This window comes from Vitis riparia, chromosome 12 (genome assembly GCF_004353265.1).
Source record: "Vitis riparia cultivar Riparia Gloire de Montpellier isolate 1030 chromosome 12, EGFV_Vit.rip_1.0, whole genome shotgun sequence".
NCBI lineage: Eukaryota > Viridiplantae > Streptophyta > Magnoliopsida > Vitales > Vitaceae > Vitis > Vitis riparia.
In genome coordinates, this window is record NC_048442.1 from 4,150,524 (window position 1) to 4,175,182 (window position 24,659).

Sequence of the window (24,659 nt, forward strand, 5' to 3'; positions counted from 1 at the left end):
GGGGCTGTCTATGTTGATTGATATTTTCTTCCTATGTTCCATGTTTCATTTCTTGTACGGTGTTTGAGTCTTAGTATATTTGGGCACGTTTTGAGGGGATGACAGAGGTGTTTGATATGAGGGGTAACGTTGCAGCAAGCCGCAGCATGTTCAGTGTACTTCCGGCGGTTCTATTTCCTTATCTCCATGAATCCCATCGCAGCTTGTCTAGTTTTGTAAGGTTGAGTGTTAATGGGCTAAAGCTCGGGTACTGGATGATTGGCTCTGAGATATTCCAGTAGGTTGATGAGAAAGAACCGATTTTCCAAGACTTGAGATAAATATGGACCTTGTGATCCCTAAAGGCAATAGTAAACTGGGAACCTACATGCTAGGCAGTGGTCAAGACATGGTTTAATGTCCATGAGGACTGCAAAGAGCACAAACTTGCGCCTGACCAGAATCAGATATGCTTGTGCCTTCCTCTCAGAACTTACAGATTGTGCAACAAGATTCGCCTTCTTGCTTTCGCATTCATTGTTCAATCTAATGGTGCCCATGATGAGCAGCTCATGCACAACAGCAATGCAGCAGTTTTCCTGTTTAAAGAATCTGGGAGGTGCAGAGCTTTTGGCAAAGAGACTGCATACAGAAGAGTACAGGATTGTGGGTTTTGTTAAAGGCGCTTGGGTCTACTACTTACATTTCTGCAGACTCTACGGGATCCTAAAACTCTCATGCTATGATTGTCATGACCAAAATTGGCCTTAATGGCCTTTCTTGTTTTTCTGCTTTGCATGAATTGGGGCCTTCCTGATGCCTTCTATCTTCAGTAGTGGCTGGAATACTTCCTTCTTCAAAGGCCCTCACATATGTTCCCAATGGTCTCAGTGCCATTTGCTTTAAAAGCTTAAGAAAGTGGAAGAAGCTTCAGCATGACATTCCTTATGAATAATGAATGAGACTTTTGCTCCCTTAGCCAATGTTGTGGAAAAGTTTTTGTTGTATTTTCATTAAGGAATACTGATGTTGACAGAATTACTGAAATTGTTGATAGAATTGCTTCAATAGGGGATGACAATGTGGGAGTCATCAGAAAAATTTAATGGGACTGCTGCAATGAAAATGGATTCTGAAGACAAAAAAATGATGGCCATCAATAAATTCAGCTGCAGTTGATATCAGTAATGAGTAGTTCGTCCAACCTTCATCTTTTATGTATCTGTTCTGGCTTAGAGAATATTAAAAATTCCGAAACTTGCTGATCATCTGTGGAGAAATCAGAGACTAAAACTGTACTCAAGCTACTGCCATGGCCTAATTTTGCCTTGGAATGCCTATTGATTTACACAGTACCATGGCCTTCAAGGGGCTTTACTCAGCATTTACTTTGCTCTACTGGTGCACGCCTTCCGCTCCTCTTTTAGAGATTGCTAGAAGAAAGCTTTGACTGAATTTAGCATTGATTCGGGCTCCTTTCCTCCGGATCCTAGAATTTAGAAGCGATAGCAAGAATGTCGATGATGAGTCTGATGCATATAGTGTTGTTTCAATTGCAAATGCTACTCTTGTGCTTTCAATTGGTGACACGGTTGAAGAAGCGATAGTGGTTTTCTTGATGCTACAGCATCCCTTGCTGTTTCTTCGATAGGTGATGATGATTCCTTGACGCGAGTTCACCCTAGTGGTTTCCGTTATGTAAGAGAAGCCAGGCGCATTAACGAGTGGAGAACTCCTGGAAAGAGGACAACCATCAAAGTTGGTCCCAATAGGCTTCAAGTGGTTATTGCACTGAGTGAAGGAGAGCTTATATATTTGGAGGTGGATATGACTGGTCAGTTGATGGAGGTTGAGAAGCATGAAATGTCTGGGGATGTGGCTTGTTCTAACATTGCCCCGGTTCCTGAAGGAAGACAGATCTCATTTTCTCGCAGTTGGATAATGTGACAACACTATTCGTATCTCGTCTTTGGATCCTGATGACTGTATGCAGATTTTGAGCATGCAAAGTGTTTCTTTTCCTCCAGAATCTCTCTCTCGAAGTTCAGGCATCAGTAGGTGGTAAGGTTGGTGCTGATCGCCCTGCTAGTCTTTTTCTTAATGTTGGTTCGCAGAATGGAGTTTTGTTCAGAACGGTGGTAGATATGGCGACAGGTCAGCTCTCTGATGCTCATTCCCGATCCTTAGGACTAAGAGCCCCAAAGATATTCTCTGTCATTGTGAGAGGCCAACGTGCAATGCTATGCTTATCAAGCCACCCTCGGCTTGGCTATATTCACTGAGGGCATTTTCTGTTGACACCGCTTTCTTATGAGACACTTGAATTTGCTGCATCATTTTCATCTGATCAGTGTGCTGAAGGTGTGGTTGCTGCTGCTGGGGATGCGCTGAGGGTCTTCACTATTGAATGACTGGGTGAAACATTTAATGAAACTGCGATTCCTTTAAGGTATACACCAAGAAGGTTTGTTCTTCAACCCAAGCAAAAATTATTGGTAATTATTGAGAGTGATCAAAGAGGATTTGCAACAGAAGAGCATGAAGCTGCTAAAAAGGAATGCTTTGAGGCTGCTGAAGCAGAGGAGTTAAAAGAACTCTAATGTGAACCTGTAGTTGGAAAATTCTGAATTGGCAGAAAGTTTAGAAGCCATTCAAGCCTTTGCAAGTTTTGTTTTGGAATGTCAGAGGTAGAAGAAGTAAGGAAACTGAACCACAATTCGAGACACGAAAATGAAGATTTGCCAAAGAAATTGGGCAACTCCAAACAAATCAATGCGAGCTGATGTAGAGAGCCAGTCTATCTTCAGCAGCTTAATGTTCACCTACGCCATGAGCTGAGAAATTAACAGGCTGGTGGCTCAACTGCATGTAAAGGAACTATTGCATTCGCTCAGCAGCGGCCCTCACTATTGGACTTTCTCCAGCACAGCGAATTTTGGAAAGCCAGAGGACTCTTACAAGCTAATTCCATGGATGTGCAAGCGACTTATGAAGTCAATTCCAGGGAGTTGCTGTTTGTTGACGCCTATCACTTGAGTGGGCCACATAAAGACACTTTGTTGTCTGCATCTGCCTTAGATGTAGATGATGACTAATATCCTCTAGCTTATGGGGTGGTTAATACTGATAATGAAGAAAACTGGTTGTGGTTCCTAGAGCATCTGAAGTATTTACTGATGAATTGTCATGTGGTTCTAATTTCAGATAGGAACCCAAGCTTTCTTTCAGCAACTAACAAAGTATTTGGCAGTGGTTACAATGCTCACTGTCTCAGCCGTTTGAAGGAGAGCCTAGACTACTTCATAAGTAGTAATCTGGTCTTAAAGATGGGACATTTACATTCTGCTCTTGATGCCAAGGTCAGGTATCAGAAAGAATATGTTCAGGACATGGTCTAGTTTGGAAGCACTTATGAGCATGCAGAACACGCGAAATCTAGACCCAGTCCAATACAAGCTGAACCACAGACGAAACTAGAGAAAATGTAGGCTGATATTGAAAAGTTGAAGGCAAACTTGATAGAAAAAGAAACTGAATTGTTGAGTATTTCAGAGGAAATGGGAGATGGACTAATTCCAGTTTGGGATTTTGGTGAATTACACTTGGCACCCCTCAGAAGGTCAATTCAAATACTAATCTGAAAACGACTTAAGTATACTCCACATCAGTCTCCTGCCCCAAAGAAGGTTTATGCAAAGACCTGTTCAACTGAAATTGTTTGTCTTTAATAAACCAGAGGTGGCAGGTCCATTTATCTGAAGGAATGTGGTAGTTCAGCGATGAGAGCAGATGGAGAACCTATAGATTGCTCGAATGCTCATGTGATTGTTCATAGATGTACTTCAGATTCTTTTTCAAGAACTCCTTGAAGACTGTCAAGCTTGCCAAGAAGTAGGAAGAATTGGAGCAACTCCAAATCCATGCACAGAATGAATGTCTACAGTTCGCTCAAGCTGAGATGTTTCCCCAGAACTTGCAGAATCTGCACCTTCAATTGCAGAAAGAAGATAAAAGCTCTACCTTCCGATCTGGGATTAAGCTTCAGATCAAATTGGTGGAAAATCTGAGAATAAAGATGTTGGGGCTGTTTTGATAGCTACACAGAATACTCTCTTACCTGAAAGCTCGGTGAGCTAGAAGAAGCTGAAGCTAGAAGATAAGTTATAGTTGCTGAATAAATTTTCTTCAAGCATGCTGAAAACTAAGTTTTCTTCTTCTCAGGTAATGGCATTGATTCTAAGGCCGGACAAGACATCCAAACAACGCAAGTACTGGAACTAGTTACATCACTTGGTAGGGAGACTTGCTCTCTTCTTGGGAGCTCTGAATATTGTGTTGGGTTCGAGTGATGTATGACAAACACCTATTTGGGCAATGGAAGTTTTAGAAACTTTTCACTGTCATTCTCTTTCATGTTTGAGAAAGGATTGTGCGAATTTGATAAGTTGCCAATTTGATGCAAAAGTTTAAAGTTATGTTTGGTTCTCAAAAAATTTGGGGGAAAGTGTGAGGAAAAGAAAATAAAGTGAAAAAGTGAGAAGAAAAAAAAAAAAAGGAAAATGAAAAAAATAGAGTCAAAATTAATAAATTATTTTATATGTTTCTTTAAACTCATTTAATTTATTTTCTTTTATTATATAAAAATTAAATAATTTTAAAATGTACAAAAGAAAAAGTAAAGGAAAATAAAAAAATAGAGTCAAAGTTAATAAATTATTTTATATGTTTCTCTAAACTCATTTAATTTATTTTCTTCTATTATATAAAAATTAAATAATTTTAAAATATATAATATTCTAACTAATTTTAATTATATTTTATTTTCTTTCACTATTTCTCATAGTAAAACTAAATGTGAAAAAATTATTTTTTTTAATATTTTTTTTCCTTAGTACTTTTCGACAATCAAATATAACCTAAAATTTTTAATATTATGTTAAGTTACAACAAAACCTTAATAAATGAATGTTTAATAAATTGTTTGAATAATAAAATCTTTTGGTCTCAACTCGGATCGGTCCTACTAAATTAATAATTCAATAAATGTATAAAATAATAATGTTTTTAAAGATTCTTAACAACCCACGCACGTATACATTATATGTATATATACCAAACAAAAATTATTCATGATATAATTTCTATTTTTATCAATTCATTTTTTATAATTTCTATTTTTATGGAGTCACTTCTCCTCGAAATCATCATATACTTTGAGTCTCTTTATCTTTTAAGGCATTAAGGTTAGACAATTATTTTTTTTTTCCAATAAATAAAGTAAAAGAAAAACAAAATGGCTTAAACCGGAGGCACACATCAGATCAAACCCGGCTCACATCCGGACCGACCATTCCGGCCCGGTATGAGGGTGAGGCAAAGAGGGAAGGGAAGCATCTTCTCAAAATTGGGGTTTTAGCCCACTCTCTTCCTCTGCATGGTCTGAAATCATTTCATAACTGTAACCTCTCTAACTCTCTCGAAACTTTCTCCCTCTGGTATTTTCTATGCATTTCTTCTTTCTTTGTTCTGAAGTTTATGTTTTTTCTTCCTCCCCTCTGTTTGGTTCCCGAGAAACTCGTGGGAAATGCAACCTGGTGAGTTGAAAATTTTGAATCCCTTATAATTGCCTTCATACTATGCTTTTTTTGTAAGTTTCGAGTTTCTTCTTTCTTCTACTTCACTCTCTCTCCTTACTTATATAAGGTTGTTGTGTATTGAATCTTGCGCTTTTATGTTGCTTTCTAGGTGGATGAGTGCTGAGAGCTGTAAGATTTAAATTTTTGGTTCCGCAATTTCTCAGCAAACAAACAGTGCTTTCTCGTACTGGATTTTGAATTTTGAGCTTCAATTGGGGAGATAGGTTATTTCTAGTGAAGATGTTCTCAGGGAAACATAAATTTCAACTGTACAGAGTTATTTTACTGAAAGTCAAAATTTATTTTTCCCAAGCTTAACAGAAATATGTTCACCAAAATAACTGGAGTTGCCAAGAGAAAAAATGTCTTTTGCTGGAATTGTATTTATTTTTGGGTATCATTTTATTTATGATGAAGCGTTTTTTTTTTTTTTTAATCTTTTTTTTGTATTTTTTAATCAGCTGCGGAGCATTTTGCATGAATATAGAGTGGTGTTAATTGAAGGGGTCTGAGCATTGTTCAGTTGAAGAATGGCATCTGCAGGGCCATCACTGTCTTTGAAGAGACCAGATTCCTCATTGATTGTTCTTTTATATTGGACTATATACCTGGGTATGGTCATATTTCTGCCAAAAAAAAAAAATCATTGAATGAATTCTGTCCTGAATGGCCTTACTTAGAAAAAGTGACCAAACAACTATTGTTAAAGCATATAAAGATTTGACTGGGACCAGCTGCAAGTACTCCATCCGCACCTTCTCTTATCAATATCTGGTGCTATTAGGAGCACTGCAGATATATTTTTAAAGTAATCAGACTACATCTACCACCCAAATTTTAAGTCATTATCTGAATATCTCCTGCTTCTCAATGGCTTCTTCATTCTGTTCGCTAATATTTCTTATTTCTCAAGGAATAAACTCTTGGAGATTCCTTTCCTCGTATGAAATAGCTTCCTAAAATTGAAATCTGTCCCTGGGCTCTTGTCTGGCCTTGAGATTTTTTCGGCTTTGAGTAGACTTTCTTGAGCCCAACTTTACTCCAGTTGAAATTCTGACTGCATGGCTGATGAGTGCTCTTGAAATGGTTGAAAGCACATCAATAGTTAGTGATCTACTACTATAAGCATGGTTTTGAGAGTATTCTCTGTATCTGTATTAGAGGGATCACTCTATACAAAGGCCGTTGGCCATTACAGGTTCCTTTTCTGGGGTTCTGGAGGGATGAAAGGGTTAATGGACCTACCCCTTTGCATCTCTGCATAAAGTGTCCATACACAAACTTGAACATGTACTTTCATATGTAAGAGTGCGAGAGGTTACAAATAATTGAATCTATCAGCTAAAATTCCTTCAGAAAAACCCCAATCATTCACCTTCTTTGATTATGTTGAAGTTCCCATTGCTTTTGTCAGCATTGTTTTCTTCTCAGTAAATGGATTTATGGTAATCACATACTTATCTCTGAGCAGTGCTCTTAGTTGTGTCATGTACCAGCATATCTTCTTAACAATCATTTCATTTGATATCTTGCACGTCTGTCTTGTCAATGAACTTTTGTAGATCTTGAAACTTTTTGGTGGAACTTTCATCTTTAGTTTTTCTTTTTGTCTATCTACTCTACTTTCTCATCTGAAACTTCCCCTGTTCTTTTAGATGTGCTTTCCACTTTCTTGCATTGTAATGTGTTGCATTTCCTGTGCAGCTTTCACTTGGATCATGCTGCATCCCTTCCATATTTCCTGGAGAAGGTTGGCCATTTTCTTAATCAAATTTTATGCAATTACTTTGCATATGTTTTTAAATAAGCTAAAATATTTGAATTTGTTCATTAGACCACATTCAAAGGGCGAGTTTTTATGACTCATGCAACCAAGGCTATCTACAAGTTGCTTTTGTCTGATTATGTAAAAGTGAGCAAAGTTTCAGTTGAAGATATGTTGTATGATGAACAAGACATTCTTCGCTCCATGGATAAAATTGAGGTGCGTTTATTTTTGTTTATAGATGTATGTTTCAATCTCCATTTTTTAAGGCTTGTAATATTTCTCCTCAAGTCCAAACTGGTTTTGAAGCTAATCTAAATGCATCCCTTTCCCTGGTTGGTGGTGAGTGACTTTGATTTGGCTTTTTCATCTTTTTATTTTTTGTTTTGAAAATTTTTGTAAATGTTATCTTTTAAGTTTTATTGTATTTAATATTTCTTGTTATCCAGGGGAATATAATAATGTTCTTCCATCTACTGTATTCCATGGAAACTTGGATTTGGAACAATGACCAGAACTTTTTATTTTTCTTCTTCTTTTTCCTCAACTTCAACAACCTCTTTTCCCTCAAAGATCCTATGTGTTTTCTCCCACCAAAGGCACTGAGCTAAACAACAAGTATCGACTAGAAATTAGTCCTAGTCATGGAAATCTTTTCATATTTCTCACCATCAAATGCTCCAATGCTACTTCTTTCCATTGGGGCTTTTCTTACATGTATTTATTATATACATATATACTCTTATTTGCCTATCTCGCCATCCCCTCCACCTCTTCCACTCCCCCCCCCCAAAACCAAAAAATAAAAAATAAAATGAAAGAAATCCAATGCTACTTGTTTTACTCTTTTATGTGGATTATTTTTGTCTTTCATCAACTATCCTAATGTTGTTTGTTGCTCTATTTTATGCCTTGACAATGTTAGTATTGTTTTTATTTATAATTTTTTGTGAACTTGTTGCTTTCTTAGAACTCGTATAATATCTTACTTGGAAAGTGTTCTTAGTTAAAAAGAGCATTATGATTCTATAGTTCCTAATCAGTTGTCTAATACCCTAACTGAGAAGGTTTGTTAGGTATTATTACATGTCATGTTGAATGAAGCCTAAGCCTTTGGTGCCCTTCAGGCCTGGGTCAGGTGGTAAAGGGATGGGGAGGGTTTGCAGGAGGTTCCAAGTTCAAGTCCCAATGGGAACAAAATTTACCTATCAAAAACTAAAAAATAAAAAATGAAGCCTTTGATTCTATTTTTTAAAACGTATTTTTTTTTTTTTTTTATGTTGTGAATTTACGATAACTGGATGCATGTAATGTAAGATTATGGTTGTGCCTTTAATGTAACTATCTGTTTTAAGGCATGAATTTCTCAACATAACTCAACTTGATTGGATGTCGACTTGTAGATCCGAAGTGTTAAAATTGCAATGTCGAGTTGTTTTGATGTTTATTGGAGAGTATTTATTTTCCTCTGTTTTGATCAGGTTTTGTAAAGTAAGGAAGGATTTCTCATCCTTCTCTTGTACAGTTGCACTTCCATTTGTAAATCAGGTTTTGTAAAGTAGGGAAGGATGAGAAATCCTTCTCTTGCACTTCCTTTTTTAAAGGCCTGAAAAGTTATGGTCACAATGTCTATCAGGAAAAAAAAAAAAGGTTATGGTTACAATAACTATCAAAAAAAAAAAACACAAAAGTTATGGTCACAATGGTCCATGTATCACAGATTACCTTAAATCTGGTTATTTAAATTTGTGATTAGCTCTAATGTTCTATCTTGGGACTCTTATTTGAAATTAATAATGTCACAAATGTCTACTACCTTGTCCTAAAGCCTTAATCTTTCTACCATAGACATTCATACCTGAAAAATAGATTCTACCTGAGTGTAAGTACTACTGTTTTAGATCTCTATAACATCTGTGGGCTTTCTGTACTTCACCTTCCATGAGAACAGATGGGTTTTGTCTTCAGTTCTGGACAAATAAAACTAACATAGTAGGAATTAGTCTGTTAAGATTTAAATGGCTATACTTCTAATATTAATTCATGTTTTGTGTTCCACAACAACATTTTTTCTATTGTTCTGAATTTAGTTTCAAAATTGTTACATAACTAATCTAATAAAATATAAAACTTGTTCACTTAAAAAAGCAATATGGTGGGTGTGTGTGTGTATCTCATATGCCAAAATATTGGTTGCATATAATCCTGATCTATTGCAGAATGTTGGGCCATTTACAACAATTGACTTTAGATATGTAGCTTAATTTTATTATCTCATTTAATCTTCCTGTAACTGTAATTAAATCTCCCTTCTGCAGGTTATTGATTTCCATCAGACTTTAGAAGTAAATGGTATACGATTTTGGTGTTACACAGCTGGCCACGTCCTTGGTGCTGCCATGTTTATGGTTGATATTGCTGGTGTCCGAGTACTTTACACTGGAGACTATTCTCGCGAAGAAGATCGTCATCTCCGTGCTGCTGAGATCCCACAGTTCTGCCCTGATATTTGCATAATTGAATCCACTTATGGTGTCCAACTCCATCAGCCTCGGCATGTGCGAGAAAAGCGCTTCACAGATGTCATCCACTCAACCATTTCCCAAGGGGGCTGTGTTCTAATCCCTGCATATGCTCTAGGTCGTGCCCAAGAACTCCTTATCCTTGATGAGTATTGGTCCAACCATCCTGAGCTCCATAACTTCCCCATATATTATGCTTCCCCCCTTGCAAAAAGGTGCATGGCTGTTTACCAGACATATATCAATTCCATGAATGAGAGGATCCGCAACCAATTTGCAAATTCGAATCCCTTTGACTTCAAGCACATATCACCCTTAAAGAGCATTGAGAATTTTAATGATGTAGGTCCATCAGTGGTGATGGCGAGCCCGGGTGGGCTTCAGAGTGGGTTGTCAAGACAACTGTTTGATATGTGGTGCTCTGATAAGAAAAATGCATGTGTTATACCTGGGTATGTCGTGGGAGGGACATTGGCAAAAACCATCATTAATGAACCCTAGGAAGTTACTTTAATGAATGGTCTTACTGCTCCCCTCAACATGCAGGTCCATCACATTTCTTTCTCTGCCCATGCAGATTTTGCACAGACAAGTACATTCTTGAAGGAGCTCATGCCACCTAACATCATTCTTGTTCATGGAGAAGCTAATGAGATGGGGAGGCTCAAACAGAAGCTTATCACCTAGTTTGCTGACTGCAACACCAAAATTATTTCCCCAAAGAACTGTCAGTCAGTTGAAATGTATTTCAACTCTGAAAAAATGGCAAAAACCATTGGGAGGCTGGCTGAAAAGACCCCAGAAGTTGGTGAAACTGTCAGTGGTTTACTGGTAAAGAAAGGGTTCACTTATCAGATAATGGCACCTGATGATCTCCATGTCTTCTCGCAGCTATCCACGGCAAATGTCACCCAGAGGATTACTATTCCTTACACTGGTGCCTTTGGTGTAATAAAGCACAGGCTGAAGCAGATATATGAGAGTGTTGAGTCATTGCCAGATGAAGAATCTGAGGTTCCAGCTTTTCAAGTCCATGAACGGGTGACAGTGAAGCATGAGGCGGAGAAGCATATTTCATTGTGTTGGACATCAAATCCAATTAGTGACATGGTCTCTGACTCCATTGTGGCTCTAGTTTTAAATATCAGTCTTGAGATCCTCAAGGTAGTAGTTGAATCAGAGGCCATAAAAACTGAAGAAGAAAACGGGAAGAAAGCAGAAAAGGTTATCCATGCACTCCTTGTTTCTCTGTTTGGAGATGTGAAGTTGGGAGAGAATGGGAACCTGGTGATAAGCGTTGATGGAAATGTGGCACATCTTGATAAACAGAGTGGGAATGTTGAGAGTGAAAACGAAGGCCTTAAGGAAAGGGTGAGAGTAGCATTCCAGCGGATCCAAAATGCTGTGAAGCCAATCCCTCTATCTGTGTCTTAGCTCCTTCCCTCAGGTTTTCTCTGTATTTTCAACTTCTTCCTAGTTAATTCTGAATTTTGTGGTTAAAGTTCCACATGAATCAATATTTCTTACACTAATTAGTCTGCTTATTTTAGGAAAATATTGAACATTGATCCACCTCAGTCCCAAGCAAGATCACATACATCAACTTTTTCTTCCTTGTACCTTTTATTTGGTAATGCTCGAGAGATTTTCCTCTATGATCTTTGCGATTCGTCTGAGCTTCACAAATGCATTAATCTTGTTGAACAGCGTTATATCCCCAGAAATTATGGTTATGAATGCATAACTTGAATGTTTCATTGGTGAAGCATGTAAATAATGTTTTTGTTTCCCTTCTAGTTAAGATGAGACTTGAGCCTGTTAGTAATTTTCTCAGCAACCTTTGATTAAAATGGAGCTTTTGTGAGCATGGAAGTCTTGGGTTACTGATAAATTTGACCACCCATAGACAACAAAACCACATTGCTTGTTGCTTGGTCCTGTAAGGATTTATATGTTTGTTTGTTTTCTTTTTTAAATTATAGTTGGAACAAGATCAAATGGTAAGTTTTCCATTTGTTACTTGAACAGATTGTGGGTCTGCTCGATAATGTTTTCAAAAATAATTTTTACAAATCGATTTTTAAGAATAGCTCCTGAATGTTTGGAGTAATAAAATTCTATTAGAAGTCAATTTTTTTTTTTATTTATAAATAAAATAGTTTTCTCGGTCTCTTCTCTATGAAAGTATTATGCATTGATGTAGTCTGCAAAAGTTATCGGCATATTCTCCATGTCTCCTATTGCTCTAATAAAACACCTTGAATTTTTTTATGAAAAGTCCTCTTATTTTTAAACAAATTTTCAAAAAACTGTTTTCAATCCGTTTAGACGATAATAGCTTAATACAAAAATGTTGGAAAATAGAGAATTTTCAAAATCTAGTTGGAGCAGTCTTTGAATCATTCATCAACATTATTACATTGTAGACTCCCGTCTTGGTCATGAGCTATGACCACAACTGTTGAGCGTTTTTGCAGATTTGTTCAACATTTTGTCTCTAACATTGAATTTAATCCATATAATTTTTCACAAAATTGGAAAACCTAGATAGGGTTTAGAATTTAGGAGGCCAGAAAAACATGAGGATTGGATACAATACAAGATGTATTCAATGACTACAGCACCTGGACCATGAGATGTGAGGGTGGGAGATTGGGGCGGAGGGGAGTGGTGTTCAAGAGGGGTGGAGGAGACAAAGGGAGAGGATGGTTGAGATGAAGAGGAATAGGATGTTGAGGAATATTCTCAAGGTTAATTTGGCAAGATTTTGTATGAGGAATGGTTGGTGGCTCATGTCGTGAAGGATCTCCGAGTTGAAAAAGACTATAATTATCCACTAGAAGACATGTATCTACCTAAAATTTCATAGGAGCTTTAGCATGAAAAATATACTAAAATAATACTTTTTTATAATTTTTTTTTTATGATTTTATTATAATATTATTGTTCATATATTACTAAAAACTATTTATTTTTTAATTTATTTGTAATTAAAAACTATTTTCATTTTTAATAAGACTTTAATTAAATTTAATTAATATTACATAAATTAAATTTATAATGTTTTTACAAAATCAAAATAGAAAAATTATTTTTATAAACAACTTATCCAAATTTTTTTTTATTTTAAATTTTTTTTTTTAAAAAACTTGTCAAACATCCTTATTTTTATAAAATACTAAATAACGATCTTTTGTTCTTTAACATAAAAACAACTTTTCAACCAGCATTAGAAAACACGCCCAAAGAGGACCTAAAATTTTTAGCACATTTAAAATTTACTTCACATTTAAAATACCATTTTTATAAAATCCTTTTTACTTCTTATTTAACTTAATAAGTAACATGATCACAATTTATAACAATTGAAAAATATTTTTTATTATCATATGAGGGAGTTTATTTTTATTTTCAATTATTATGTTCAAGGTTTAAGTGGTACTTTTCTTTGAACTTAAATTTAAGACACATGTGATTGTGAAACACGGTCTTAAGTAAAAAGTGTCCACTCATATGTATTTTTGCATCCCATTATACAAGGCAATGAACTTTGTCTTAAAAGTAAAGAGATAGTTGGGTGAGATTTATCTTATAATAACTATATATTCCATTAAAATAGGTCAAAATTATTATATGGATGTTAGCTCCAATTTTCATCCAAATAATTCATATCCATGTATAATTTGAGGAGGAATTTTCCACCCCTAGGTAAAAAAATTTTAAAATAAAAATTAAATAGAGTTTGTAATTATTTTAGGAACTCAAGTAGATCATGTAAGAGTATGTTTGAACATAGTTTTAATAAAAATGCAAGAAAAATATGTTTTTCAAACATGAAAATTTATTTGAAATTTTAATATTTTTCATGTCTTTCTTGTAATGGCTTTTAGGAGAAGCATCTAAGCATTTATTCATGTTTTCTAACTTTAAAACGATTATATTTTTTTTCAAATGATTTTTTTTTTTATAGCAAAACACACTTTTTAAGCATTTAAAACAATTTTTGACCCTACTTTCAAATGAGTTCTTAGCTGATATCATATGTTTATTTATTTTTCATTGTTGGTTAAAATATTATATTAAGTTTGACAAAGATCTCAAATCCCATTAAATATGACCAATTATCGTTATTATTTTCAAGGGTAAAATTATCAAGTTTGACTCAAACGTCAAATCCCATTTAAACTCAAAGTTCAAGTCCCACTAAACATGTCAATTATCATTATTTGATGACTTTGAATCCTATTAAGACTTTTCAAATCCCACTAAACAAACCAATTATCATTATTTGACTTAGATTTCATATCTCACTAAGATTTGGACTTTATATTCCACCAATTATCATTATTATTTCAAAGAGTAAAATATTATATCAAGTTTGACTATGACTTCCAATCCTATTAAAGATGGCCAATTGTGGGTAAAATATCATATCAAGTTTGACTCAAACTTTGAACCCCATTCAGACTCAAAGTTCAAGTCCCACTAAACATGCCAATTATCATTATTTGACGATTTTGAATCCTATTAAGACTTGAATTTCTAATCCCACTAAACAAACCAATTATCATTATTTGACTTAGAGTTCATATCTCACTAAGATTTGGACTTCACATCCCACCAATTATCATTATTATTTCAAAGGATAAAATATTATATCAAGTTTGACTATGACTTCCAATCCTATTAAAGATGGTATTGTGGGTAAAATATCATATCAAGTTTGACTCAAACTTCAAACCCCATTTAGACTCAAAGTTCAAGTCCCACTAAATATGCCAATTATCATTATTTGACGACTTTAAATCCTATTAAGAGTTAAATTTCTAATCCCACTAAACAAACCAATTATCATTATTTGACTTAGAGTTCATATCCCACTAATATTTGGACTTCATATCCTACCAATTATCATTATTATTTCCAAGGTAAAATATTATATCAAGTTTGACTATGACTTCCAATCCTATTAAAGATGGCCAATTGTGGGTAAAATATCATATCAAGTTTGACTCAAACTTCGAACCCCATTTAGACTCAAAGTTCAAGTCCCACTAAACATGCCAATTATCATTATTTGACGACTTTGAATCCTATTAAGACTTAAATTTCAAATCCCACTAAACAAACCAATTATCATTATTTGACTTAGAGTTCATATCTCACTAAGATTTGGACTTCACATCCCATCAATTATCATTATTATTTCAAAGGATAAAATATTATATCAAGTTTGACTATGACTTCCAATCCTATTAAAGATGATATTGTGGGTAAAATATCATATCAAGTTTGACTCAAACTTCAAACCCCATTTATACTCAAAGTTCAAGTCCCACTAAACATGCCAATTATCATTATTTGATGACTTTAAATCCTATTAAGACTTAAATTTCTAATCCCACTAAACAAACCAATTATCATTATTTGACTTAGAGTTCATATCCCACTAATATTTGGACTTCATATCCCACCAATTATCATTATTATTTCCAAGGGTAAAATATTATATCAAGTTTGACTATGACTTCCAATCCTATTAAAGATGGCCAATTGTGGGTAAAATATCATATCAAGTTTGACTCAAACTTCGAACCCCATTCAGACTCAAAGTTCAAGTCCCACTAAACATGCCAATTATCATTATTTGACGACTTTGAATCCTATTAAGACTTAAATTTCAAATCCCACTAAACAAACCAATTATCATTATTTGACTTAGAGTTCATATCCCACTAAGATTTGGACTTCATATCCCACCAATTATCATTATTATTTCCAAGGGTAAAACATTACATCAAGTTTGACTATGACTTCCAATCCTATTAAAGATGGCCAATTGTGGATAAAATATCATATCAAGTTTGACTCAAACTTCAAATCCCATTCAAACTCAAAGTTCAAGTCCCATTAAACATGCCAATTATCATTATTTGATGACTTCGAAGCCCATTAAGACTCAAATTTTAAATCCCACTAAACAAACCAATTATCATTATTTGACTTAGAGTTCATATCCCACTAAGATTTGGATTTCAAATCCCATTATACATGACCCATTATCATTATCAATTTCAAGGGTAAAACAATATTATATCAAGTTTTACCTGAACTTCAAATCCCATTAAAACAACCCACTATTATTTGAAGGAAAATTGAATGGACCAATTTTTTTTTGCCTTGAATGTTTAATTCTTTTCTATTAATTTGTTAAGAATTGTAAACTAAGCAACAAATATGCACAAGTTTTAATTTTTCTAAGGTAATTGAATGGGCAGGTATATTCAATAATTGAATTTTCTTGTTATTTTAGGTCTATAAAAAAACTATATCATAAATTCTCTTTTATATGTATTCAAAAAAAGAAAACCATATTTGCGATTGTTAAATCCATATGGACAAATTTATTGTCATTGTGTTAGACCCATGGCCTAATTCTCCCTTTTAATTAAATTGAAATAATAAAATATCATTTGAAAAAAAATAATAATAATAGCGAACATATCTTTTTTCAAAATATGTAATGTAAAAGGCACAAATCACTATTAAATAGATGCATCAATGCTCAACATTGTGAAGCAAATATTTTCGAGTTCTTGATGCTAACAAAGGAAGAAGTAAAAGAAATTGTTTACAATAATAATAAAATACCCTATTTAGACAATGAAATTCTATTTTATTTCTACATGAAGGCATGTCATCCTTGCAACTTCATTTGTGCTATGCCTTGAAATAGATGAAGTTTCAATACAAATTTTACCTTATAAAGATGGAAAAAATTAATCTAGGTTTCACCATTGTTATAACTATTCCTTAGTCTAAATACAAAAGACTCAATTGTGACTTTTTGTTTTAATACTAATATATACATCACTATGATTATACCTCTGGCATCAACTTAAATGTAATAGAACTATATATATATAACTTTGAATAACATATTTGTTTAAAAGTGGTGTTCTTGTAAGTGTAAAGTCTACTTCCTTTTATAAGCTAAGACTCAAAATTAGTAATTAAATTTCTTTGTTTGTAATAAAATAATTATTATATTTGTTTTTATTTTATATAATTAAAATAACAATATTTGAAGATTAATAATTTGGCAAAAAAAAAATGATAATTAACATATTTTCAAATATTTCAAAATATTAACACTTGTTACCATAATAAAAATTTTAGAAATTAGTAATTAACTTGAAAAAAAAAAGACTCATCTTTTTTATTATTAAATCTATTAATAGGAGAAATTTATTGTCATTATGTCCAATCCGTGATCTAAGTTTTGCTTTTAATTAACTTGAAAATTGAATTAAAATAATGTAATATTATTTTAAAAAATAAAAAATTTACATTTTGAGCATGTTCTTTTTCATGTTACCTATTATAAAAAGCACAAACCACTCTTAAATTGTTTTTACATAAAAGCATGTCACACCTACGACTTTGTTTGTGCTATCCCTTAAATTAAAGTATATGGAGTTTCAATGCAAATTCTACCTTATAGGGAAAGAAAATTAATTTAGATTCCTCACATTATTATTGTCGTTCCTCAAGTCTTGATATAATGGATCCAATTGCTACTTTTTATTTTAATACTAAGATTTAATAAATGATATTCTTATATACTTCACTCTAATTAGACCACTCACATCAATTAGGATCATTTTCATCTACTATTGATAATGTGAATATTAGGTATAGATTCCTTGAAAACTATAGTTGATAAGAATTAGAAATGCAATGACTTTTGAATACAATTATTGACAAGAATTAGGAAAACAACAACTTTTCCACACAATTGTTAATAAAAATCAAGAATGCAATGACTTTTCCACCCTATCAAGACAATAAATGTCTAGACTAAAAACATACAATTGGAAAGGGAATTTTATATTCTTACGTAAATATGTAATTTTAATTGAAAGTAAGAAATCTTTTTTAATAATAATAAATAGTACAAATATTTTTTTTTAGTTTTTTAATTAATAAAAGACAAATCATTATTTTAATGCATGCTTAAAATAAATTAAGTTTTCATATAATTCTACTTAAAAAGAAAAAAAAATTTATGCTCCACTACAATGTCATAGGAATTACACTTAGGTAACATTTGTTTTTCAATATGAATTTCGACTATACCTTCATTTAACTTAAATTTAATAGAGCTACATGTATAACTTTGAATAATATATTTGCTTAAAGTGGTATCAAAATATTCTTAAATGTCAAGTCTACTTCTTTTCACATGCTATGAATATCTAAAAATTACTAATTAAATATCATTGTCTATACAAAAATAATTATCATTTTTTAATATAATTAAAACAAAATATTTCAAGACTGATAGTTTGAAAAAAAAATAGTAATAATTTTTTTCCCAAAATATTAACATTTTTTTACCATAATAAAATTTTTAAAAATTGGCAATTTAACAATACCATCTTAAGAAATAATAATTATATATTTTTATTTGATATCATTAAACTTTGTTTTCATCTCTAAAGAGCTCTTAGGAGATTGAGTGGTCTTTTTGGTTGAGCTTAAATTTGAAATACATGCTAGTCATAGAACACATTTTTTTAAATAAAAAAGCACACTTTTGTGCATCTCTAGATCCTATCATGTTGGACAAAAAACAAGACAAAACAATAGCAAGGAAAAAAAATAGAGCTCTTTAACTCTAAAAAGCAGAGCTTCACCAGACCAAAGAAAATGCTTCTGGATATTTTATTGCAGTCATAATTCCACTACAGCAAACATGTCTATTTATAAAAAAACAAAGAGGACACAATCTGCCCCACTACACCACTAACACTTGACCAACTACACCCACTAACTCGATTTTAGCAACAAGCTCCTTATTTGACTAACTCAACCATAAGAATAGGAATATGCCAACAACCACTTTGAATCAGTCTTCAACACTCCCCCTTGATTCAAAGTTGCAAACTCCAAGCTTGCTTCTGAAGTAGACATGCTTGTCTCTAGATAAAGCTTTTGTCAGCACATCCGCTACCTGCTCATTGGTGTTACAATACTGCAAAACAACTTTACCTTCAACCACAAGATCTCTTATGAAATGAAACCCGAATATCAACATGTTTTGTCCTTCAATGGTAGGCTGGATTCTTGGTCATTGCTATGGCAGCTTTGTTTTCATAGTAAATCACAGTTGGCTCCTCATGTTCTTGATTAATATCAGCAAGAATTCGCCTCAACCACACTGCCTGGCATGCGGATGAGGTTGCAGCTGTATACTCAGCTTCAGAAGAGGACAAGGCTGTCACTGCTTGCTTCTTTGAACTCCAACAGACTGCACCTGACCCAAGAGAAAACATATAGCCTGAAGTGCTTTTTCTATCCTCTAAGCACCCTGCCCAATCACTATCAGTGTAGCCAACCAATTTGAACTCTTGAACATGACCATACCATATCCCAAAATCATATGTTCCAGCAATGTATCGCAACAATCTCTTTGCAGCTCCAAGATGTTGCTTCGAAGGACAATGCATAAATCTGGAGATCACCCCAACTGCAAAAGCTATATCTGGCCGTGTATGTGTCAGATAAATGAGGCCTCCAACCAGACTTCTAAACCTCCTAGCATCAGCTCTTTCAGTGCCATCTTTAGCCTACAACTTCTCATTTGAATTCATAGGAGTAGCTGCTACTTTGCAATTTAACATATTGAACTTCTTAAGCAAATCAACAACATACTTTCTTTGTGAAACAAAGACTCCATCATCTACTTGTTTTACCTCTAAACCAAGAAAGAAATGCAACAGCCCTAGGTCTGACATCTCAAACTTCTTCTTCATACAGGCTTTAAACTCATTAATAAGAGAAGAGGATGAACCCATATAGATCATGTCATCTACATAAAGACAAATAATAAGAAGATCATTTTTACCTTGCCTTTTCAGGTAAAGATTTGGCTCACTCTTGCTCCTTTCAAAGCCATTCTCAACAAAGTAAGAATCTATCTTACTGTACCATGCCCGTGGGGCTTGTTTCAACCCATAAAGGGCCTTCTTTAGTTTATACATGTGCTCTTCTTTACCAGGAACTATGAAGCCTTCAGGCTGAGATACATACGCCTCCTCTACTAGCTCTCCATTAAGAAAAGCAGACTTGACATCAAACTGATAAACACACCATTGCGTATGAGCAGCTAAGGCTAATAAGGTCCTTACTGTTTCAAACCGTGCAACTGGTGAGAAGGTGTCATCATAATCAACTCCATGTTGCTATGCATAGCCCTTTGCCATTAACCGTGCCTTATGCTTTTGTATACTACCATCTGCTAAGTACTTGGTTCTGAAAACCCATTTAACACCTATCACATTCTTGTCTTCAGGAAGCTCCACCAGTTCCCAAGTCTCATTCTTCTCAATGGCAGCTATCTCTTCTTTCATAGCACTGCACCATTCTTCCTTCTCCACTGCTTCTTCAAAGGTTGTTGGATCAGCTACAAACAAGACTTGTGTAGTCTCATAGATGTCTCTTAAAGATCTGAATTTCCTTGGAGGGGTTTCCTCTGAAGATTGTGAAGAACTGCTGCTACTCAAATTTGGGGAACTAGGTGAATGAGAGGGAGTTGGACTTGCTGGAATCTGAACAGAAGGCTGCTGATCTTCACTCTGTGCCACTTCACTTTCACTTGAAATCTCCACAAGAGCACCATCTTCACTTACACGCCAAGTCCAGCTAGCTTTTTCATCAAACACCACATTCCTGCTAACAATTATCTTACCACTAACAGGGTTATATAGCTTATACCCTTTTGATTGAGAGCAATAACCAATAAAGATGCACTTTACTGATTTTTCATCAAGCTTACTACGGTTATGTGAGTCAATCAACGTATAGGCAACACTACCAAAAACCTTTAAATGGCTTACCCAAGGTTTCCTCCCATACCAAGCTTCATATGGAGTTCTATTCAACACTGCCTTGGTTGGAGAAATATTCAGCAAGTATATAGCTGTAGCAACTCCTTCTGCCCAAAAATGGTTTGAAAGGTTCTTGGCCTTCATCATGCTTCTAGCCATCTCAACCACCGTTCTATTCTTCCTCTCAGCCACACCGTTTTGCTCTGGTGAATAAGGAGTAGTCAGCTCTCTATGCAAGCCTTCCTTTTCACAAAACACTTTAAAATCATTTGATAAGAACTCTCCACCTCTGTCAGTCCGCAACACCTTAATGCACTTGCCACTCTGCTTCTCTACAAATGCTTTGAACTTCTTGAAGGTCTCAAAAGTCTCTGCTTTTGATTGAAGAAAATACACCCAGCTCATCCTGCTATGATCATCTGTAAACAACAAAAAATATCTACTGCCACCAAATGAAGCAGTTTGCATAGGACCACATAGATCAACATGTATAATCTCAAGACAACTAGATGCCCTCCTAGACCTTCCCTTAGGGAATGGTTTCTTGCTTTGTTTCCCATAAATACAGGCCTCACACACATTCACCGAGTCAATTTTAGGTAGTCCAAACACCATTTCCTTTTTACTTAGTAACTTCAACCCTTTGACATTTAGATGACCATACCTTAAGTGCCACAGATTAGACTCACTAGTCTCTTTAACAACAAGAGCATGCTTTTCTATACTTGACACTTCAAGAGGAAACAACTTGTTTGCGGCCATACGAACATCAACTATTATTTGATCAGACTTTTTATCTTTGATCACACAAGTAGCACCATCAAACAAAATGGAGTATCCACTAACCATAAGTTGCCCCACACTTAACAAGTTTTGAGTCAAACTAGGAATAAAGTACACATTGTAAAGGAGCTTTACATTACCATGACCATTGTTCACTGCCACGGTCCCCTTGCCTTCCACTTGCACTTGTTTGTCATCACCAAGTTTCACCTTCAACTTGTGTGATTCATCCAACTCCTTAAAGAGTGACTTTATCCCTGTCATGTGGTTAGAACATCCACTATCCAAAAACCAAATATTGTTGGAAGATACTACCTCTTCATTATAGGTCATGAACACCTTGACTTGGTCTTCCTCTTGCTCAACATAGTTAGCTTGTTTTTCTTGCCTTTCTTTCTTCCAACATTCAGCTTGAACATGTTCAAACCGCTTGCAGTAGTAGCACTGGATATTACTCTTGTTTCTGCTCTTCTCAGTTGACTGCCTTTGGTCACCTTGTGCATCACCTCGGCCTCTGCCACGACCACCTCTTCCATGAGCACCTCCTCTGCCACATCCTCTACCAGTAGCTTCTCTGCCTCCATTTTTCTGGTCTGATGTCTCCCCCTTCGTGTAAAATGCCTTTTCTTCATTCTTCTCCTCTGTTCTGGACAGCCTCACTTCATGAGATTGCAAGGATCCCATGAGCTCATCAAATGAATAGGTTGACAGGTCCTTAGACTCCTCAATGGCTGCAACTACATGATCAAACTTAGGCGTTAAACTCCTTAACACCTTTGCTACGACAGTTTGATCAAGAATATCTTCACCATACACCTCATTTGATTAACTATAGCAGCAACTCTTGACAAAAAATCTTGCACTGACTCTCCATTTTTCATGTGCAAGGTTTCAAAGTCACGGCGCAAGGACTGGAGCTTCACCGTGATCACTTTAGAGGAACCCTGAAATGCAGTTTTCAAGGTTGTCCACGCCTCTTTTGCTGTGGTTGCTGCTACAATCTTTGAGAAGATTGATTCATGTACAGCCTGTTGAATAAAGAACAATGCCTTGGAGTCCTTCTTCGTATTTTCTTTCAACCTAGCTTCTTCGTCCGGATAAGGATAGCCATTTTCAACCAAGTCCCACAGATCTTGAGACTTGAATAAAGTCTTCATTTTGATGCTCCAAAACTCATAGCACTCACCTTTGAAAATGGGAATTGCTGGTTGAGACACACTCACCATACTGCCGTTGGTTGTTGCCATTTTTCGCCCAGTTCAGAAGGAACCTGGCTGCTCTGATACCAAAAATTGTTGGACAAAAAACAAGACAAAACAATAGCAAGGAAAAAAAATAGAGCTCTTTAACTCTAAAAAGCAGAGCTTCACCAGACCAAAGAAAATGCTTCTGGATATTTTATTGCAGTCATAATTCCACTACAACAAACATGTCTATTTATAAAAAAACAAAGAGGACACAATCTGCCCCACTACACCACTAACACTTGACCCACTACACCCACTAACTCGATTTTAGCAACAAGCTCCTTATTTGACTAACTCAACCATAAGAATAGGAATATGCCAACAACCACTTTGAATCAGTCTTCAACATATCATTCAAGGCAATGAGCTTTGTCTTCTACCAAAAAAAGATATTTGGATGAGATTTGTCTTATAACTATATATCTCAACAAAATAAGTCACTAACATGATATGGACAAAGCTCCAATTTTATCCAAGTAATTCATATCCACATAAAATTCGAGGAAGAATTTTTTTCCATTTAGTAAAACTTTTTCAAAATAAAAATTAATTTGCACTCATGTTAAGAATTTTCCACCATTTGGTAAGAGTATTTCTAAAATTGTTTTTAATAAAAATACTAGAAGAATGTATTTTTGTAAAATGAATATTTATATGAAATATTAGTATTTTTCATATTTCTCTTATCCTTTAAAAGAAATACTCATCAAGTGTTTATCCAAGAAGAAGCACTCCAAGTGTTTTTAATAAAAATTAAGAGCACTTTGATAAAATAAAATAAAATAAGCATGGGATTGAGCCATATAATCCTTTTCAATTCCATTAGTTGTAGACAAGGAGGTAGTTGGATGTCAACACCAACTAATGGGAATGTTGGATGTATCACATTTAAGTCTATAGCAAGGCTACTATCTTCACAGGTTTTCTCTAGGATGAATTCGTTTAACCAGAGTAGTTGGAGTAAAGTGTTTCAGTGTGAAATGATCCTGGCGTTCTTATCCTTTGCTGATTACTTTCGGCCTAGGTTCTTCCCGATCAAGAATGTGAGGACCTTCACGTCTATGAAGCATTCATCAGCATTATTAGATTGTAAATTCCCATCTTGGTCTTGAGCTATGGTATGGCCACAACTATTGAGGGTTTTGTAGATTTTTCCAAAATTTGTCTCTAACATTGAATCAAATCCCATCTTGTTGGGTCCCTATGATGTGATTTTTCACAAAACTGGAAAACCCAGACAAGGTTTAGAATTTAGGACTCTAATTTCAAAGCTGAAATTTGAACAGAAAATAGAGGATTTTACACTCTAGGAGGGTAAACGTTCTATTAAAAAAAAGAACAAAAAAAGAAAAGAAAAATATGTTTCCAAATAGAAAAAATGAAGTATCTAACAAAAATTCAAAGCTCTTTTTACTTCAAGTGCATATGGCCTTTTCAAGAGCATCGAGAATTTGAATGATGTAAGTCCATCACTAGTGATGGCAAGCCAAGTGGGCTTTAGAATGGTTTGTCAAGACAATTGTTTGATAAGGAAAATGCATGTGTACAAGGGTCCTGCATCTTTTATGTTGTAATGCCCAAAAATTTTCCTTTGATTTTTGTGATTCTTTTGAGCTTCACAAATGCATTAATCTTGTTGAACAATTTTTATGACATCTCACGTTGGATAGAGAAAAAAGCTCATGATGATATATATGTTAGGCTCCTCTTAATCTTAGAGATGCATTTTAAAGCCTTGAGAGCCCCTTGGCTTAGAATAGACAATACATAAAGGATTGTGTGTCTTATTTGGATGTAAAACAAAGTGAAAATTTGGTAGCCCTTAGTTCTTGTTG

The 24,659-nt window shown here is 34.6% G+C and overlaps 1 long non-coding RNA gene and 1 pseudogene across 1 annotated transcript; both read left to right on the forward strand.

The window, feature by feature from the left end:
• Positions 1-2,666: 2,666 nt before the first annotated feature.
• On the forward strand, positions 2,667-4,382 carry LOC117926896. Its single transcript, XR_004653248.1, has 2 exons — positions 2,667-4,107; positions 4,201-4,382. It is a non-coding gene; the product is annotated as an uncharacterized LOC117926896 (long non-coding RNA).
• A 2,652-nt stretch (positions 4,383-7,034) lies between these two features.
• Positions 7,035-11,696, forward strand: LOC117926895 (annotated as a pseudogene).
• Positions 11,697-24,659: the final 12,963 nt, after the last annotated feature.